Source organism: Triturus cristatus, chromosome 1_1 (assembly GCF_964204655.1).
Source record: "Triturus cristatus chromosome 1_1, aTriCri1.1, whole genome shotgun sequence".
Lineage (NCBI taxonomy): Eukaryota > Metazoa > Chordata > Amphibia > Caudata > Salamandridae > Triturus > Triturus cristatus.
Window position 1 is genome coordinate 1,302,283,897 of NC_140579.1, and position 16,045 is coordinate 1,302,299,941.

At 51.3% G+C, this 16,045-nt stretch overlaps 1 pseudogene; it reads right to left on the reverse strand.

Annotated features, from left to right (window-relative positions):
- Positions 1-15,530, reverse strand: part of LOC146871998 (endogenous retrovirus group V member 2 Env polyprotein-like) — a 33,590-nt pseudogene extending 18,060 nt beyond the window's left edge.
- Between the last annotated feature and the right edge of the window lie 515 nt (positions 15,531-16,045).

Consider the following 16,045-nt stretch of genomic DNA (forward strand, 5'->3'; position numbering starts at 1 on the left):
TTGCAACGCATATATTCTCACAGTAATCAATACAAAATATGACCGGTCATCACAAATCAAACTCAAATAGCCAACCCAGGCTTCAAAACTCGGAGCAAGTACCGTACAACGGTTCTTACCAATCAAGAGTGTCCAGGTTCCAACTGCCAAGTTCCAAAATTCGCCCAAACGGCTGTCGCGGCAAACCGACAGAAGAGGTCTCAGTCGAGGACCGGCGCCACCCAGAAGGTCAGTTCGGAAAGGAAGGAAGAAAACCTCGGGATGCCAGGACTAAAAACGCCACTGGCAGTGATCACATCCCCGGCCAAATTCCTCACCTTCGTCACGACCAGTCCTTCGAGCATCCGAGTCGCCGATGAGCCCCACGTGACGGGCGCCAATTGAAGAATACAGGCCCCAGCTAGGCCCGCAGAATACAAGGGTTCGCTCTCCTGTAACGTAAACTAGAAGGAAGTTGGCACGGAAACTGAAAATACAAAGACAGAGTTTATTAACCCTTAAGGGTGGTCCTACAACCTATACAACACTCTTCAGTATTGCATAGAGTAGCACAAAGAACTTGCGTACACAGTCCCTTTTTATACACAACAGAGGGGCTCATAAGTGGGTGGATACAACATGAGGCAAAGAGTATTACCTTTTATGGACATTTTCAATACAGAACCAATATGTGGGCGGAGTAAACAATTTCCTGAGCCCGCGAAAACATGGTCAAGCAAGGACTAACTGATAACAGATGTGGTCAAGTCTGGGCATGCGCCAGACGGACAAAGGAGCTATTTATAGACTGTTACTAGGCAGATTACAAGAGCAACTAACACGAAGATAGGACTCCTCTCGTGCTGAGCACGTGGAGACACGACAATACAAAATGGAGTCCAGACATTAGTCAACATAGGAGAGAGACTTATTTTAAGAAAGGGAAATTCATGTCTTTAGTGAATGCTTAATCATATCGCCGTTTTAGTTTTCAACAGTGAGGCACACACACATACAAACCAAGGGGACAGCTCACACCAAAGTGAAGTGTACTGCATGTCAGTAGGGGACATGGCAGGAGTGTAACATACACAAAGAGAGGGAGTGCAGACCCACCATGGGTAGGCAGCTGAAGCACAGATAGGGAACTTCATGAAAACAAACACAACTTGCCACACTGGAGGCAAGAAGGCACCATGGGACAGCAAGGCATGAGCAAACACAACCACAATGGCAGTGTGGAGCAGCAGGTCTGCACAGACCCCACAAACAGCCACCAGACACATGGATGTGCAACAAAACACAACACTGAATTACCAGTAACACCCTCTGCATACTCACAAGTGACAAAAACAACAAGTAGGAGTAAGACAGAACTGCAAGGACACGCCAACACACTGCACAGTGCACAACATACAACTCACACATGGGCATACAACCACATCCACAGGGATGAACAATCAAAACAACAGGCACACAACTCCTGGGTGACGTATGTAGTTGACATTGCATAGGCATGCACATATCCCCACAAACTCACCCCCTTCACATTGCACACTACCTGGCCATCCAAGAGCACATATGGAAAGTAAGCCATGGGACTAGGGTGACTGGCCATCACAAGATGACCACACACATACACCACTGGGCACACATATAGGAATAACACACACATGATGACCCTGGACAGCCTGTCTGCAATACTGTGTGCAGAAACCCACCCTGTGCTGACAGTGCCCCCCAACCTGACATGTGTCCAATACAGCCAACATGAACCAATCATGTAAATGACAACTGCAAACCATTCAAAATTGACACCATTGCCACCACAAGCATCTGTGCCAAGAAGAACTGAAGACCCTGTCACCCCTGAAAAAAAGAGAGTAAGTGAGCCCAAACATTGACCATGTTGAAGTGCCACACAGACCATGTGGCACAGTAAACCATTTACACACAGCAAAATAACTTTTTTCAGTAAGGACACTGACAAAATAGACAACTGGAGCAACTGTCTTTATTCACAAATTGCACAGATAGTCACCATGAGAAGAGAAGAGTAAGGCACAAAATGCAGAGCATGTCCATGAGAAGCTGCACAGGCAAGGGCAAAACAGCAGGGAACAACTAGGCCAGTGGCCAGGGCAGAGTGCAGAGCATGTCCATGAGAAGCTGCACAAGCAAGGGCAAAACAGCAGTGAACAAGGCCAGTGGCCAGGGCAGAGTGCAGAGCATGTCCATGAGAAGCTGGACAGGCAAGGGGGAAAAACAGCAGTGAACAACAAGGAAAGTGGCCAGGGCTGAGTGCAGAGTATGTCCATGAGAAGCTGCACAGGCAAGGGCAAAACAACAGTGAACAACAAGGCCAGTGGCCAGGGCAGAGTGCATAGCATGTCCATGAGAAGCTGCACAGGCAAGGGCAAAACAATAGTAAACAACAAGGCCAGTTTTCAGGGCAGAGTTCAGAGTATGTCCATGAGAAGCTGCACAGGCAAGGGGACAAAACAGCTGTGAATAACAAGGCCAGTGGACAGGACAGAGTACAGAGCATGTCCATGAGAAGCTGCACAGGCAAGGGGGCAAAAAGCAGTTAACAACAAGGCCAGTGGGAAGGGCAGAGTGCAGAGCATGTCCATGAGAAGCTGCACAGGGAATGTGTGCGACTGTACCTTTCCATGGCCAGCAACACAGTCAGGGGGCAACAATGTGCAGTACAGGCCCACCTGTGTGAGACACGGGTGTGTGAGGGTGACTAACACTCAGATTTGGCTGTCAGGCAGACTGGGAGCTAGCTGTGTCTCGGGGACTGTCGGGGCACTTAAAGGGGGAGAGAGCGGAACAGCTAAGGTAGAGCTATCAGTGGCTTGGCAAGCGGAGGGCTGTTTGGACCAGGTGGTGTAGTGGCACGTGGAGGTGGAGTCATGCAGACGGGAGTCACGGTGTGGCTGGGAGATTGTGGAGGGGTGCCCTTCCACTTCTTGGGGATACTAAATGGCTTGCCTGACTTGGGATCAATGTGAAGTGGTGTGGGCACAACAGGCACACACACCACCACTGCTGCAGCAGGCGCTGGCAGCCCCTCTGGTGATGTGCTGGTCCCAGCGGAACGCTATGCCTTGCTTCGCCTCTGCCCCCCTTCCCCTGTTTACTAGGTGTTACCCCTACAGTGCCCTCCGGCCCCTGCTTCACTGGGCTTGGAATGGGAGTCGAGGTGGTTGGTGATACTGCCTTTGAGCCCTTCCTAGGTGTACCCTTGGCATGCACCACCTCCTTGGTGGCACAGACACTGTGCGATTATTTTTGCGCGAAGCCTTAGGGGCAGGAGAGTCCTTGGATGGGGATGCCACTGAGACATGTGTGCCTGAGGTCTGCTGCTTTGCTAATTGTCCACTGGTGTCGCCTGACGGGCTTTTCTCCCTGCACTCTGGGGTGCCTTTGGTCTTCTGTGGGGATGGTGTCTGCACACGGGACCGCTTGGGTTGCTGCTGCTATGTGCCCCGTGTACTGTATTGTGACTTTGATGTATGTGGACCGTGGTCACTATCGTCTGACGTGGCCACTGCCCGGGGGGGACAAAGGGACTTAACCTGGACTGTGAGAATTTGCCTGTTGCAGGGCAGACGTTACTGTTGATGACAAAGCCTGGATTGTCCAGGGCAGCCCACCCACGCCGGAATGTATGCCATCCATGAAAGCAACCACCTTGGCCAATTTCTTGTCATGGTCAATGAAGGCATTGAGAAGAGCTGTCTGGCCTTCACACAGCTGGCACAAAAGGTCCACAAACTCAGCACTGATGGCAGCAAGGGGTACAGGGGCACGGGCAGCGGTGCCAGGGGTGAAGGACACTCTTCCCCTCTTACTGAGGTGGACACGGGCAGCACCAGAGGTAGTTGCTGGGAGGGTGGGCAATGGCCACTGTGGGGTGGAAGTCGATGCAGAGTCCCCGTTCCCTGTGCACTCCAACATGGACGCATCCCCGCTGGCATCAGATGATGTGGTGCTTTGCGTCTCAGTCTGGGACTCCTCCAGCAGACTCCTGTCCCCCTCTGATGCGCTGGTGACATCTGTGTCACTGGGCTCCTGGGCAGCTGTGGTGCTAGTTTCACCCCCACTGGTGTCCGTCTCCTGTCCCTCCATAACCACAGGTGATGCTGCATGGGAGAGAGATGTAGGGTCAGGTCAGTCGCAAAAACAGAACAAACATATGCAAGCAATGCATGACAAAAGTAGAGCAAATCTACATGTTGCACACCACCCTGTGCAATCACATCGTGCCAACTCACTACACAGACTCATGCAGTGCGTGGAAACTGGAAACTCAGGCATGAGTGAGCCATGTGATGACCACAGAGCACAACACCCTGCTTGTGGCTCTGTTCAAACAGACACACAACTAGTTCTGAGCATATCTAGGGACATGATGGGGATACAGTATTTGTTGCCAATGACAGCACTGGATGGAACAGGAGGGGACAACACAGACCCAGACTACAACATGACAGTCCACAATGGACATTAGCCCATGCCACCCACCATGTCGTACCTTGGGGACAATAAAATGCTGCACATTGCTGTAAGATGTCTAGCCCTCCCCAACACGGGTGCATGCAATGGATGCATTGATGTACGCACATTCAGATTGGGCACACTGCCGTTCCCTCCCATGGGATTCCCAAGACTACACCAATGCAGAAGAAACCTGAAGAGCACAACTCAGAATGTAATGTGAAGGCACAGCATCCAAATCTGCTTTGCAAGTACAAGTAGGGCACATGCATGCCACAGGCACCCAGGCCAGCAGCCACTTACATGCCACAGTATCACACTACCAACATCACAGAGGCCAGCGCTGGCACAGGCTCTGTACACATGTAGCCACTCCCATCCAAAGTCAGACTCCCCAAATGCTCACCCCTGGCTTGCTGCTGATGCCCCTTCAAACGTGCATCCAGCTCAGGCTGTGTCACTACCAAGAAGCGCTCCATTAGTGGTGTCATGCTGCGCCGTGCCAGACACCCAGTGTGAGAAAGCAGCCCCAGGGTCATCTCCGCCACATTCTTTGCCAGCCGGCTGATGTCATCCCATCTCTTGTGGCAGTGGGTGCACTGTCAGTTTGAGACCCCCAGGGCTCGCACCTTCGCTGCAATGGCCCTCCACACGGCCTTACGCTGGTGTACCTTGAGCTGCAGGCATGGGAGACAAGAGGGGGAAATGATCAGTGACACAATGTCATGTACCAACATCTATCAGTATAGCAGCAAAATACAAAATCATCACATATCCAACGATAGGTCAATCAGAGACTATAGTACAGCTCACATGGGACACCTACATGGGAAAAGCTGATGTTAAAGAATGCAGGTGTGAGGGGGAACATAGTCCCTGCACATCTCACACACATGCAGGATGCCAGCACTGAAACACCCATGTAGCCTGCCCACATCTCCAGTCCATTGTTGGCTTGAACAACACATACATCACATGTCAAATCCAATATCTCATTCACAAGGGCAGTTGTGTGCTAACCACAGTGCTGAGATGGACCATAGCTGGAGTGATATGTGACAAGACTGATGTCATACTCTGTAAGTTGAGTGAGTTGCCCTTGTCTTTGTAGGCGGGGACTGTGCAGGCCAGCTGGGCTCACACTGAGATGGACTACAGGGGCACACACAGACATCCAGCCAAGCAATCACTGTCCTGACTACAGCATGAACAACCTTTTGTGTCACTGTATAGCTGACAACACAACACAGGTCACTCATACATACATGTGCAGGGAGGGAAAGGTGTGGCATTGGATACACACACCATCCCACAGCATGTCAGGCAGAGCATGACACTACCCCACACTCCCAGGCACATACTGCATCAGTCCACTACATGTGTGGCCCCCCTGCCCTACCACACCATTGTTGAAGACTTACCATGACATTTGGGGCCCCATACAGCTTTGGGTACTGTGTGAGCACCTCGTCCACCAGGACCTCCAGCTCCTCGCTCGTGAAGGGACTGGCACGGATCTTCTCTGTCCTTGCCATCACTGTGGACGTGAGACAACAGCAGGGGATTTTTCTGGCGAGGGTTCACAGGCAGCAGTCCCTGGAGGCAGCAGCAGGTGAGGGGTCTCAGGCAGCAGTCCCTGGAGGCAGCAGCAGGTGAGGGGTCTCAGGCAGCAGGCTCTGTGAGCAAAGGCAATGTGAGGCTCACTCCCACATATATAGCCCCCTGGGGTCGTTTCAAAGGTGCCAAGCTGCAGCAATTGGTGGTCCTGGTCTGCCTCTTTCAAATGCATCCAATGACCGCCTCCGTGGTGGCGGAGCACGCCTACCGCGATCTTCATAATGGCATTATGTCACCACAATCATGGCTCCCATTGGCTGTAAGGGCATGGTCCATGGTGGTGATACAACGCTGGGGCCCGCGGTGCACTACCGCGATGGTGCATCTTTCCAATGCAGCCAATGACCACCTCCACGGTGCCGGAGCACGCCTACAGCGCTCTTCAAAATTGCATCATGCCACCGCTATCGAGCTCCGCATTGGCTCTTGTGCGAGCTCCATGGCGGTGTAACTCCGCAGTGGCCCGGTGTGCGCTACCGCGATTTTAGTGGCGGAGCATGCCAACCGCCATTTCCACATGTCTCCATGCCTATGACTACCGCACTTGTGTGAATGGGGGTGCTGGTGACACACCGCCGGTGCCAGGCGGTAGCTATCGCGATGTGGGTGCCATGCATTGACACAAGGCACCGTCATTCTGGCGGCGGAGCATGCCAACCGCCATTTCCACATGTCTCCATGCCTATGATTTCCGCACTTCTGTGAATGGGGGTGCTGGTGACACACCGCCTGTGCCAGGCGGTAGCTACCGTGATATGGGTGCCATGCATTGACACGAGGCACCACCCTTTGGCGGCGGAGCATGCCAACCCTCATTTCCACATGTCTCCATGCCTATGACTATCGCACTTGTGTGAATGGGGGTGCTGGTGACACACCTCCGGTGCCAGGCGGTAGCCAGTGCCACAGCGCAAGTGCTCCCTATTTAAAATGTATATGTTGGTTGGATTCCATGATTGGCTTATTTGGTTTACTGTCAGACCCCAGTAAAGTGCACCAGGGGTGCCAGGGCTTGTAAATACAAATGCTGCTGGTGGGCTTGCAGCACTGGTTGTGCCACCCAAAGAAGCGGCCTGGTAAAATGTATCTAAGGTCTGCCATTGCAGAACCTGCGTACAGTCTGGTACTGTCATGCTGACTGGGCAAGTTCACACACTTGCCAGTCCCTAAACCTTCCCTTAACTTCATATTAGTCACCCCTATGGGAGTCCCAAGGGCAGGGTGCATTGTAAGCATAAGGTAGGACAAGCCCTGATGTGTGTGGCATGTCCTAATAGTGAATTACAGCCATTTTCGTTTTTCACTATTGTAAGGCTACCTGTTCTCCATAGGCCAGAATGGGCTGTTACAATTGTTACATCCTATGATCCTAACAGACCCAGGGAACATGGTAGAGATTCGAGTTTAGTATGCCTGAACTCAGAATAATAAAATACATCTTTTAGTAAAGTTTATTTTAATATTCTGTGTTTGCAAATACCACTTTTAGAAAGTTGGTATTTGCTTGCCCGACCATTTCAGCCCGCCTCTGCTGTGATGTGTATCTGCCTGTCTGGTTGTGTGAGTGACAGGGCTGGGGAAACCCAGAGGGGCAGGGCTAGGTAGCCTGGTGGTGAATAGGAAGATTGGCAGCCAGATGGGTGGGAGGAGTGCACCTGGGCTCTGAATAGGGTTGTCCTCTGCTACCACAATGCTGGCTCCATCCCCTGTGGAGCGGCTGATGTCTCTGCCCTGCACCCTGAATAGAAAGGCAGAGTCATGTCAACAGAGTTCTCAAGAACTGGTTTGGACTGGGCACAGGCCCCTTTACCCCCGAGGAACAAAGGAATTAGGGGTATAAGTATTGGGCCCTGCTCCCAAGAAATTAGATCCTGCTGAAACAAGAAGAACCTCTGCCAGAGGAGAAGAAACTGGGAAAGCTGTAGGAGGAGTACTGTCCCTGACCTGGGGGATTGGCCTGCAGTGGTTGCCTTGCTGCTGAAGGCGAGGATAAAGACTACTAAAGACTTTGCTTCAACTTGTGCTTTAAAAAGATCTCCAAGGGCTTGAGCTGAGCTTGCCCCCTGAACGAAGTCCCAGGACGAGTGGACTTCACCCCCAGCTCCCCAGAGTCTTTTGGAAGTGCCTGCTGCTGTTGTTGGCCCTTCTGAGGGACTGCGTGTCGCAAGGAGCTGGAAGTGCGACGCAAGGAAGAGAAGCGTGCCGCCGTCGAAGCTGTTGCCATCGCATCTCGCAGAGAGTGTCGCTGCTGCAGCATCGCATCGAGCGGAAGCGTCTCGCATCATTCCGGAAGTGTCTCGCAACGCCGAAGAAGCGTGTCGCCATCGCAGCCATCGTAGCTGTCGCATTGCACCGCATCGAGAGAAGAGTCTCGCATCGAGGAGGAAGCGTGTCGCCATCGCAGCCATCGTAGTTGTCGCATTACACTGCATCCAGAAAAGCGCCTCGCATCCACGGAGAAGCGTGCCGCCGTCAGAGCCGCTGTTGTCGCATCTCGCAGAAGGGGTGTCACCGCTGCAGCATCGCATCGAGCGGAAGCGTCTCGCAACGTTGGAGAAGAGTGCCGCTGCCATGGCTGCTGTAGTCGCATCTCGCCAAAGGTGACGCCGCTGTAGCTGACGCATCGAGTCGAGCCTTCTCGCAACATCGGAGAAGAGTAACGCATCTGGAAGATCCCGTCTTTATTTCTTTTGCACCAAGAACTTCAACGCATCTGCATCGCTGCAACACTTTCGTTGCCCTGCGTGTCGCATCTAAGGTACATTGACTTAGAGTGTCGCATTTAAGAACTTAAGAGAAACGAAGCAATCTTCTACCAACTAAGCAACCGTATTGTGTATTTTTAATCGTTTAATGGTCTTGTGATAATCCTATATAGAGAATCCTTATTTTTAATATAAATACCTGTGTGGTGTCCATTTGTAGTGTTGTCACTTGGTTACTGTATGTGTTCACAAATGCTTAACCTATAACGTTCTGAGATAAGACTTGTCTGCTCGCGCCAAGCTATCTAGAGGGTGAGCAGGGGTTGTTTTAGTAGTGTAACCCCTTACCCTGACTAGAGGAAAGGTTCCCTGCTATGTCACAAGTACCTACCTGTGCCAACCAGAGAACCCGGATTCTAACAGTCACTATAGATGTCAGTCATTGTTGTCGTTGTGTCATACAGAATGTGATATGCTGTGCACATCTCAAGATGTATAGTATTGACATGTGTCCACTATCATCTCCAATAGGAGGAGGCCAAATTTGACTCATGACTTGACGGTGCTGGAGGACATGGAGGATGTTGCGATCATACGCAAATGCCGCCTGGACAGAGCCACCCTGAAAACCCATTGTGATCTGTTAGAGCCCCACCTGCAGCCACGCAGGACATATCCAACAGCTTTCACTCCTACTTATAAGGTGATGGCAGCCCTGCATTTTTTTGCCACAGGATTGTTCCAGGAGACTGTGGCCAGCGCTGGTGGGATGTCACAACCGATGTCAAGCATGGTGCTGCGTGATGTACTGTCCGCATGATGCTATACAAGGACAGATACATCCATTTCCCCAGGGGTGCTAAATTGCCAGCTGTGAAGGGAGTCTTCTATCCCCTTGGACACATCCCCAATGTTGTTGGGGCCATTGATTGCACCCTTGTCACTCTTGTGCCACCACAGGCAACTGAGCACATTTACCGCAATCGCAAGCATTACCACTCCATCAATGTGCAGGTGGTGTGCCTGGCAGATATGACCATCTCGCATGTGTGCCAAATTCCCAGGCTTGGCCCACGACTCCTACATCCTGCATCCTGTAGAACAGCATAGTGCCCCAGCTGATGGCTAATCTTCTTCCAGAGCGTGCATGGATTGTGGGTAAGCATGCCTAGTCGTGTGGTGTGCTGTGTGTGTGACCTGCTCCCCTGAGACTCTGCGACGGTGCAATGTCTATTTGTGTTTGTCATACCTAGGTGACTCTGCATATCCCAACCGTCCCTGGTTGCTGAGCCCACTGCGGAATCCCAGGTCCCCGGCTGAAGTCCGCTACAATGAGGCCCATGGGAGGACAAGTCGTGTGGTATAGCGTACTTTTGGCCTGCTCAAATCACGTTTCCGGTGCCTGGACAAGACCGGAGGTGCACTGGCATACTCGCCCGGGAAGGTGTGTCAGATTGTTGTGGCATGCTGCATGCTCCACAACCTAGCCATTCGCAAGGAGATTCCCCCCTGCATGATGGTGAGGATCCAAGGCCCCAGCCTGCAAACCAAGCCGTGTCCAGTGATGAGGACAGTGGAGAGGAGGAAGGTGTTGACCTGCGTGAACAGCTCATCGCCCGCTACTTCACTTGACTGTGGGTGTCAATGTGCAACATACCCATTGTCTGATGATATCGCTGTTGTCGTGAAGGAGCATGTGAGAATTGTAGCATCAGCCAGTTGTAGACTCAGTGGTGGTTGGAAATGTTTCTAGGACATGTCATTTGTGATCATCAACGGGATGTGTATGTTGACACTTGGGGGCCATTGTGACATGTGCATGTTGGGTTATCCTGGTGTTAGGGCTTGTGTGATATCTGTGATGCCACACCCAGACCAGTGACAGTTGTTCTGTTGGTGCCTTCGACTTCCCCTTGCCTACATACAGCCCATGGTCCTGGTACATTGTGATCATGTTGAAGACTGTACACCCTACAATAAAGACTGAGCAGACACAACAACATGTGTTTGAGGATATTTTATTTACTATGGTGAGATGCGAGGGGGGTGTACATTTCCATTGGTGGGGAGCAGTGAGTTGACAGTCATGGTAGATGAGATGGTCGAGTAGTCACCACATTGCTGTGGTGACCCAGTCCAACAGACAGATGCCATTCACAAGGCAGTGTGGGGAAGAACAGTCCAAAGAGTCAATGCAGTGGTGGAGAGGGTTGCCATCATGGCTGGCTCCATGACTGGCGTCTGGCAGGTGCTTGGCCTCCAGATACTTCCAGGGTCTTCTTGGGATGGCCCCTTCGTCATTTGGCAGGGGGGTCCCTGCTGCAGGGCCTGTGGGGTCTGAGGACTCACCCCTCTCTGTGGGCGCAGGGGAGGATGGTGAACTGTCATTGTGCAGCCCACCAGAGGGAGGCAGAGGTGTTGTCTGTGGCGCATGCCTGTCCCTCAGTACCGCCACTTGCTGACCCAAGAGGTCCACGATTTATCCCATGCGTCTGTCGATGGATCTCATCAGCAGGATGAGCTTGTGCAACAGATCGTCCGACCGGCCAGTTCGTCCCTGGGCCTGTTCGTATGCGCCCAGGACTCTGGTGATGTGTTCCAGGGAGGGGGTGCCAGCCTCCTGGTGTCCCTGGGTGACCCTGCCGCTCCCACCTACCCTGCTGCCACGGACCTGTTGCCTCACCAGTGTGGGCACCCGCATCCTCTCCCTGCCCTCCTCCATGGGTGGTGTGTGCTGGGCATCCTCTGGGACAGGGAGGGTGTGGCAGGCAGCATTGGTGGTGGAGGTGGTGGCAGTGGCCGCACAGGCTGTGACAGCAGGGGTCTGCTGTGGAGTTGTTGTTGACACAGATGTGGGGGGGACACTGGGGTCCTGGGACCTGTTGCTCCCTGGCACACCAGATGGGCCGGCTTCGAGCTCATCGTCCACGGAATCCTGGGAGTCAACATCCGAGAGTCCTTGTACCGGGGGTGGAGACTGAGTCTGCAGGTTGCTGGTGTTGTCCTCGGCAGTGAGGTCTTGGTCACCTGTGGGTCAGATGTGAAATGGTCATTGCAGTGCACCCGGCAAGCTTTGTGTTAGCTGTGTGTCATTCACTTTTTGTACACTGCAGAATTGACATATCATCACATAGTTGACTGTGTGCAGTACTGTGCTTCCTGACATGATGTAGTGGTACAAGCATTACTTGTCCATGGTGCGAGGTGTCAAGGTATACCATGCGAAATGTGTAGAATTGAGGTTTACAGGGACTTGTTGCCATCTAGGGCCTGGCACAACATGTGTTTAATTGTGGACTCATGCTTTATTTGTCTGACCTAGCAGACGTCACATCTGGCCATGGACTGGCCATTGTCATCTCCTGCATCCCTTTGTCCTGTCATGTGCATATCTTGATTTGTGCCACCACACATGCTTTCATATTTTTAGAATGGTCCTTGTTGCACTTGCCCCATGGTGATGCACATGTAACTAGTTGCTGTGCATGAATGTGCCCAGGCTTTCTTCTACTTGTGCATTGGCGTGTCGCACTTTGGTGGTTCTGACAGTTTCCTTAGCTTACCTGTGTGCACACTGTTCTTGGCAATGGGGTAGGTATGCCTCTTTGTCCAATGTGAGGGCTGGTGTTGTCATATGGCACCATTTAATTTGTGAAAAATGGTGGGTGCACATACTGGCTACCTACCTGTGAGTTTGTTTGGTGTACTGCAATGGCTTCCAACTGTTCCTGGGTGGGGTGGGGGAGGGATCCATCCTGCTGAGGTGTGGGACAGAGGGAATGTTGGGAGTAGTAGTGCAGCCCTCCCAGATACAAACACCCTACCAGGGAAGATGGCTACCTACCTGTAAGTTTGCTGCGGGTTGTGTAATGGCTGACACATGCTTCTGGGTGGGGTGGTGGGAGGGCTCCAACCTGCTCAGGTGTGGGACAGGGGGAGTAGTGGTGCAGGCCCCCACCCCCAGACACCCTCATTGTGAAGATGGGTACCTACCTGTAAGTTTGTTTGGTGTACTGCAATGGCTTCCAACTGCTCCTGGGTGGGGTGGGGGAGGGATCCATCCTGCTGAGGTGTGGGACAAAGGGAATGTTGGGAGTAGTAGGGCAGCCCTCCCAGACACAAACACCCTCCCAGGGAAGATGGCTACCTATCTGTAAGTTTGCTGCTGGTTGTGTAATGGCTGACACATGCTTCTGGGTGGGGTGGTGGGAGGGCTCCATCCTGCTCAGGTGTGGGACAGGGGGCATGGTGGGAGTAGTGGTGCAGGCCCCCCACCCCCAGACATCCTCATTGTGAAGATGGCTTGTGGTAAATTAATTCAATATTACCTCATCTCAGAATTTCTATACTTAATAATCATAATTTCAGTCAAAGCAAAGAGAGGAGTCCGTGGTGTTCGAGTAAAAAAAGGGTGCAGTAACTCGAGTTAAGGGGAGAGCTCCAGCACCAAGCGGGTACAGGAGTGGTCTGCAGTTTTATTCACACATCAGAATATTTATACAGTTTTCAGTCAATAGGAAAAAGAAGAAAGGAGAAGTGACAAGAAAAAGGGAAGTGACAAGCAGTAATTTCCAACAGATGTGTCAAGGTAGGGGCGTGTCTTGTGTCTCGTGAGAGGGCATGTGATGTGTGGAAATGTGTTCTCTTTCAGTTGAAGGCCCTTACTCATTTGGGGGTTTATCTCTGGCTTAGAGTCAAGAACAGGAACCATCTTGTGTAAAACAGGAACTATCTTGCTGGTTCTGGGAATTGGCAGAACCACAGAAATGTGTGTTCACAGTGTACAGCCTTGTGCTTCCTCTATTAGTTGGTGTGGTTTCAGGGCCTAACCTCGTGCTTCCTCTTTCAGTTGGGGGTGGTCACATGGCAGCTGGTGTGACAGTCTGAGTCACCAACAATGGACAGGATGTGGCTGAGTCACTGGCACAACTGGGGGAAGGCACACAGGCAGGCTTCTTGGAATTGGCTCGACCACAAGGAGCAGGGGGTTGTGCAAGATTCAATGGGGATGTGAAGGACAGTTTTCAGACAAGTTGCTGAGAGCATGTCACACACAAAATGGTTGTTTGTCTGAGGAAAATGGCTACCAGGCAGAAACAGGGAAATGATGGGGCACAATTGTCAATTTTATTTCCACATTCCCTCCTTGCCCCAGAGTGTACCTATATTATATCTCAATTTGCATGAGATCATCTATACATTCTTGTAGCATAATGCTTTCCCTTTCTCTCTGTTGGACAAGTGGTTTAGGAATGCAGTTTGCAGCGCATAGACCGCACAGGGCAGGACCACATTGGATGCAAAGGCAGCATCCAGTTATTATCAGGAATATTATATCTGCTGCTGACAGCAGTTGCCATCCCCAGGGTGATATTATCTTCCAGAACCAATCAGACCACGTCCAGGTGCCAGGTTCTTGATGTAAACTTACAGCTATCTTGTGTAATTTTGTTATGGCCGTGTATACAGATGGGGAATTATCAGGAATAAATATACAGCAGCTAGAGCCTATAATTTTACAGGCTCCACCTCTGTCAGCCAGGATGATGTCAAGGACAAGGCGATTTTGGAGAGTAACCAATCGTATGGCGGACTGCTCCTGGGTTAAGCTCCCCAGGGCAGACGCCGTCTGGTTTACAATAGCCTCTAAGGTCCTTGTCAACCTGCGTATAAGCTTGCTGTTCTGTACAGGGCCAACAAAGAAGAAGAACCCTTTGTTAAAATCTGTATACTGTTCCCATGAGGTTTCTGTTTGGTCAACCAAGGAGGTATCGATCGTTCTTTTATGTCTGACATGGGGCACTAGGAGGTCTCGGTGGTAAGTGGATGGGGCCACAAAGACAGGGGGTAACAGGAATGCTATATAACAAGTTCCCCCCCAGTTCAAGGGCAGCTGCACATAGGCCGTTTGGCCACAGACGAAATAAGTATGGCGAGATGCTTGAAATGAGGACTTTCCTCTGTCTTCAAAACTTATAGTGGTATGACAGTCACTGTGTCCTAATGGAACAGAGCCATTTTTCTGGATGCACAGGTGTCCTTTTACTGGTGAGACCGAGATGGAAGGGGGACCAGCATTCTTTTTAGGTTTGGTATTTAACATCTTGTAGGACATAGTCATGTTCCCTTGCTTGTATTCTTCACTTTCTAGGACTGTTCCTGTCGCCTGAGGACTTCCATCCTTATTTGGGTAACAGCAGCATTAAGTACTTTGTTTAAGTTCCCCCAAGGCCACCCATTCGTACATGAATTATCACCGTCAGGGCAGGAGGTGGGGGTGGTATCGTCAGCTGTTATTAGGGCGAACCAGGCTTCACAAGTCCCATTATAGGAAAATGGAAAGGGGAAAAGAGGCATCCCTCCCTTTTTCTGATGAGGTGGGAGGCGGCCACATATCCAGCAATTTGTGCTATTGCTGGCCTGATGAGTGTAGTGTAACATCTGTATAAAGGTATTGTTTTGCAGGGCTAGTCTATGGGCTTGTTCATGAGGGGGTAGGTCATGATATGTGTGTTCCTGAGTGCTGTTGGGTGCATGAGAGGTGTGTGGTGTTGGAGGAAAAACAGTGTGGAGGATCCAACCAAGACACGTCATAATGGTTATGAAGAAAAACAATATCATTTAACATATGATAGAACCACTACGCAATTTCTTAAAGTTCTTGTTTCTGCATTTCATTCTATCTTTTTCCCACATAGTCAAGGTGTTTAAATCCATCCCCATGCTCCAACCGCTTCACCACTGGACCTGCGCCCAGTGGACTTAATTAGCCAGAGTCTGGATGGCAGACCTCAACTTTGATTTATATTCTTGTTGTGGGGTCAGTTCCAAAGGCACAAAAGATTGTTCTGTTACAATGTCACTAGGGTTGGCAGCGTCGCCGGCAACAGTGTCTCTTTGTCCAAAATATTTCCGGCAGTGGCTCGCGTGTAGCCAGCCCTTCCTGCCTTCGACCTTCACCGCCGTCCGCGTGGTTAGGAGCGCGAGCTTCGGAGTCTTCCACCTGGGCTGAAGAGGACTGGTCCTGTCGAAGTTTCTTATCATCACCCAGTCGCCGGGTCGGATGGTGTGTTCTCCAGGGGCGGTTTTGTCAGGGAAGGCTGCAGCGACCTGTGAACGACAAGATTGGAGTGCAGACATCAAGGAAGCCAGGTAATCAGTCAATATTCTGCTGTCTACATCAGTAATTCTTTTAGGCATTGGCGTACCCCACATATTTGGTGGTCTGCCAAAGACCA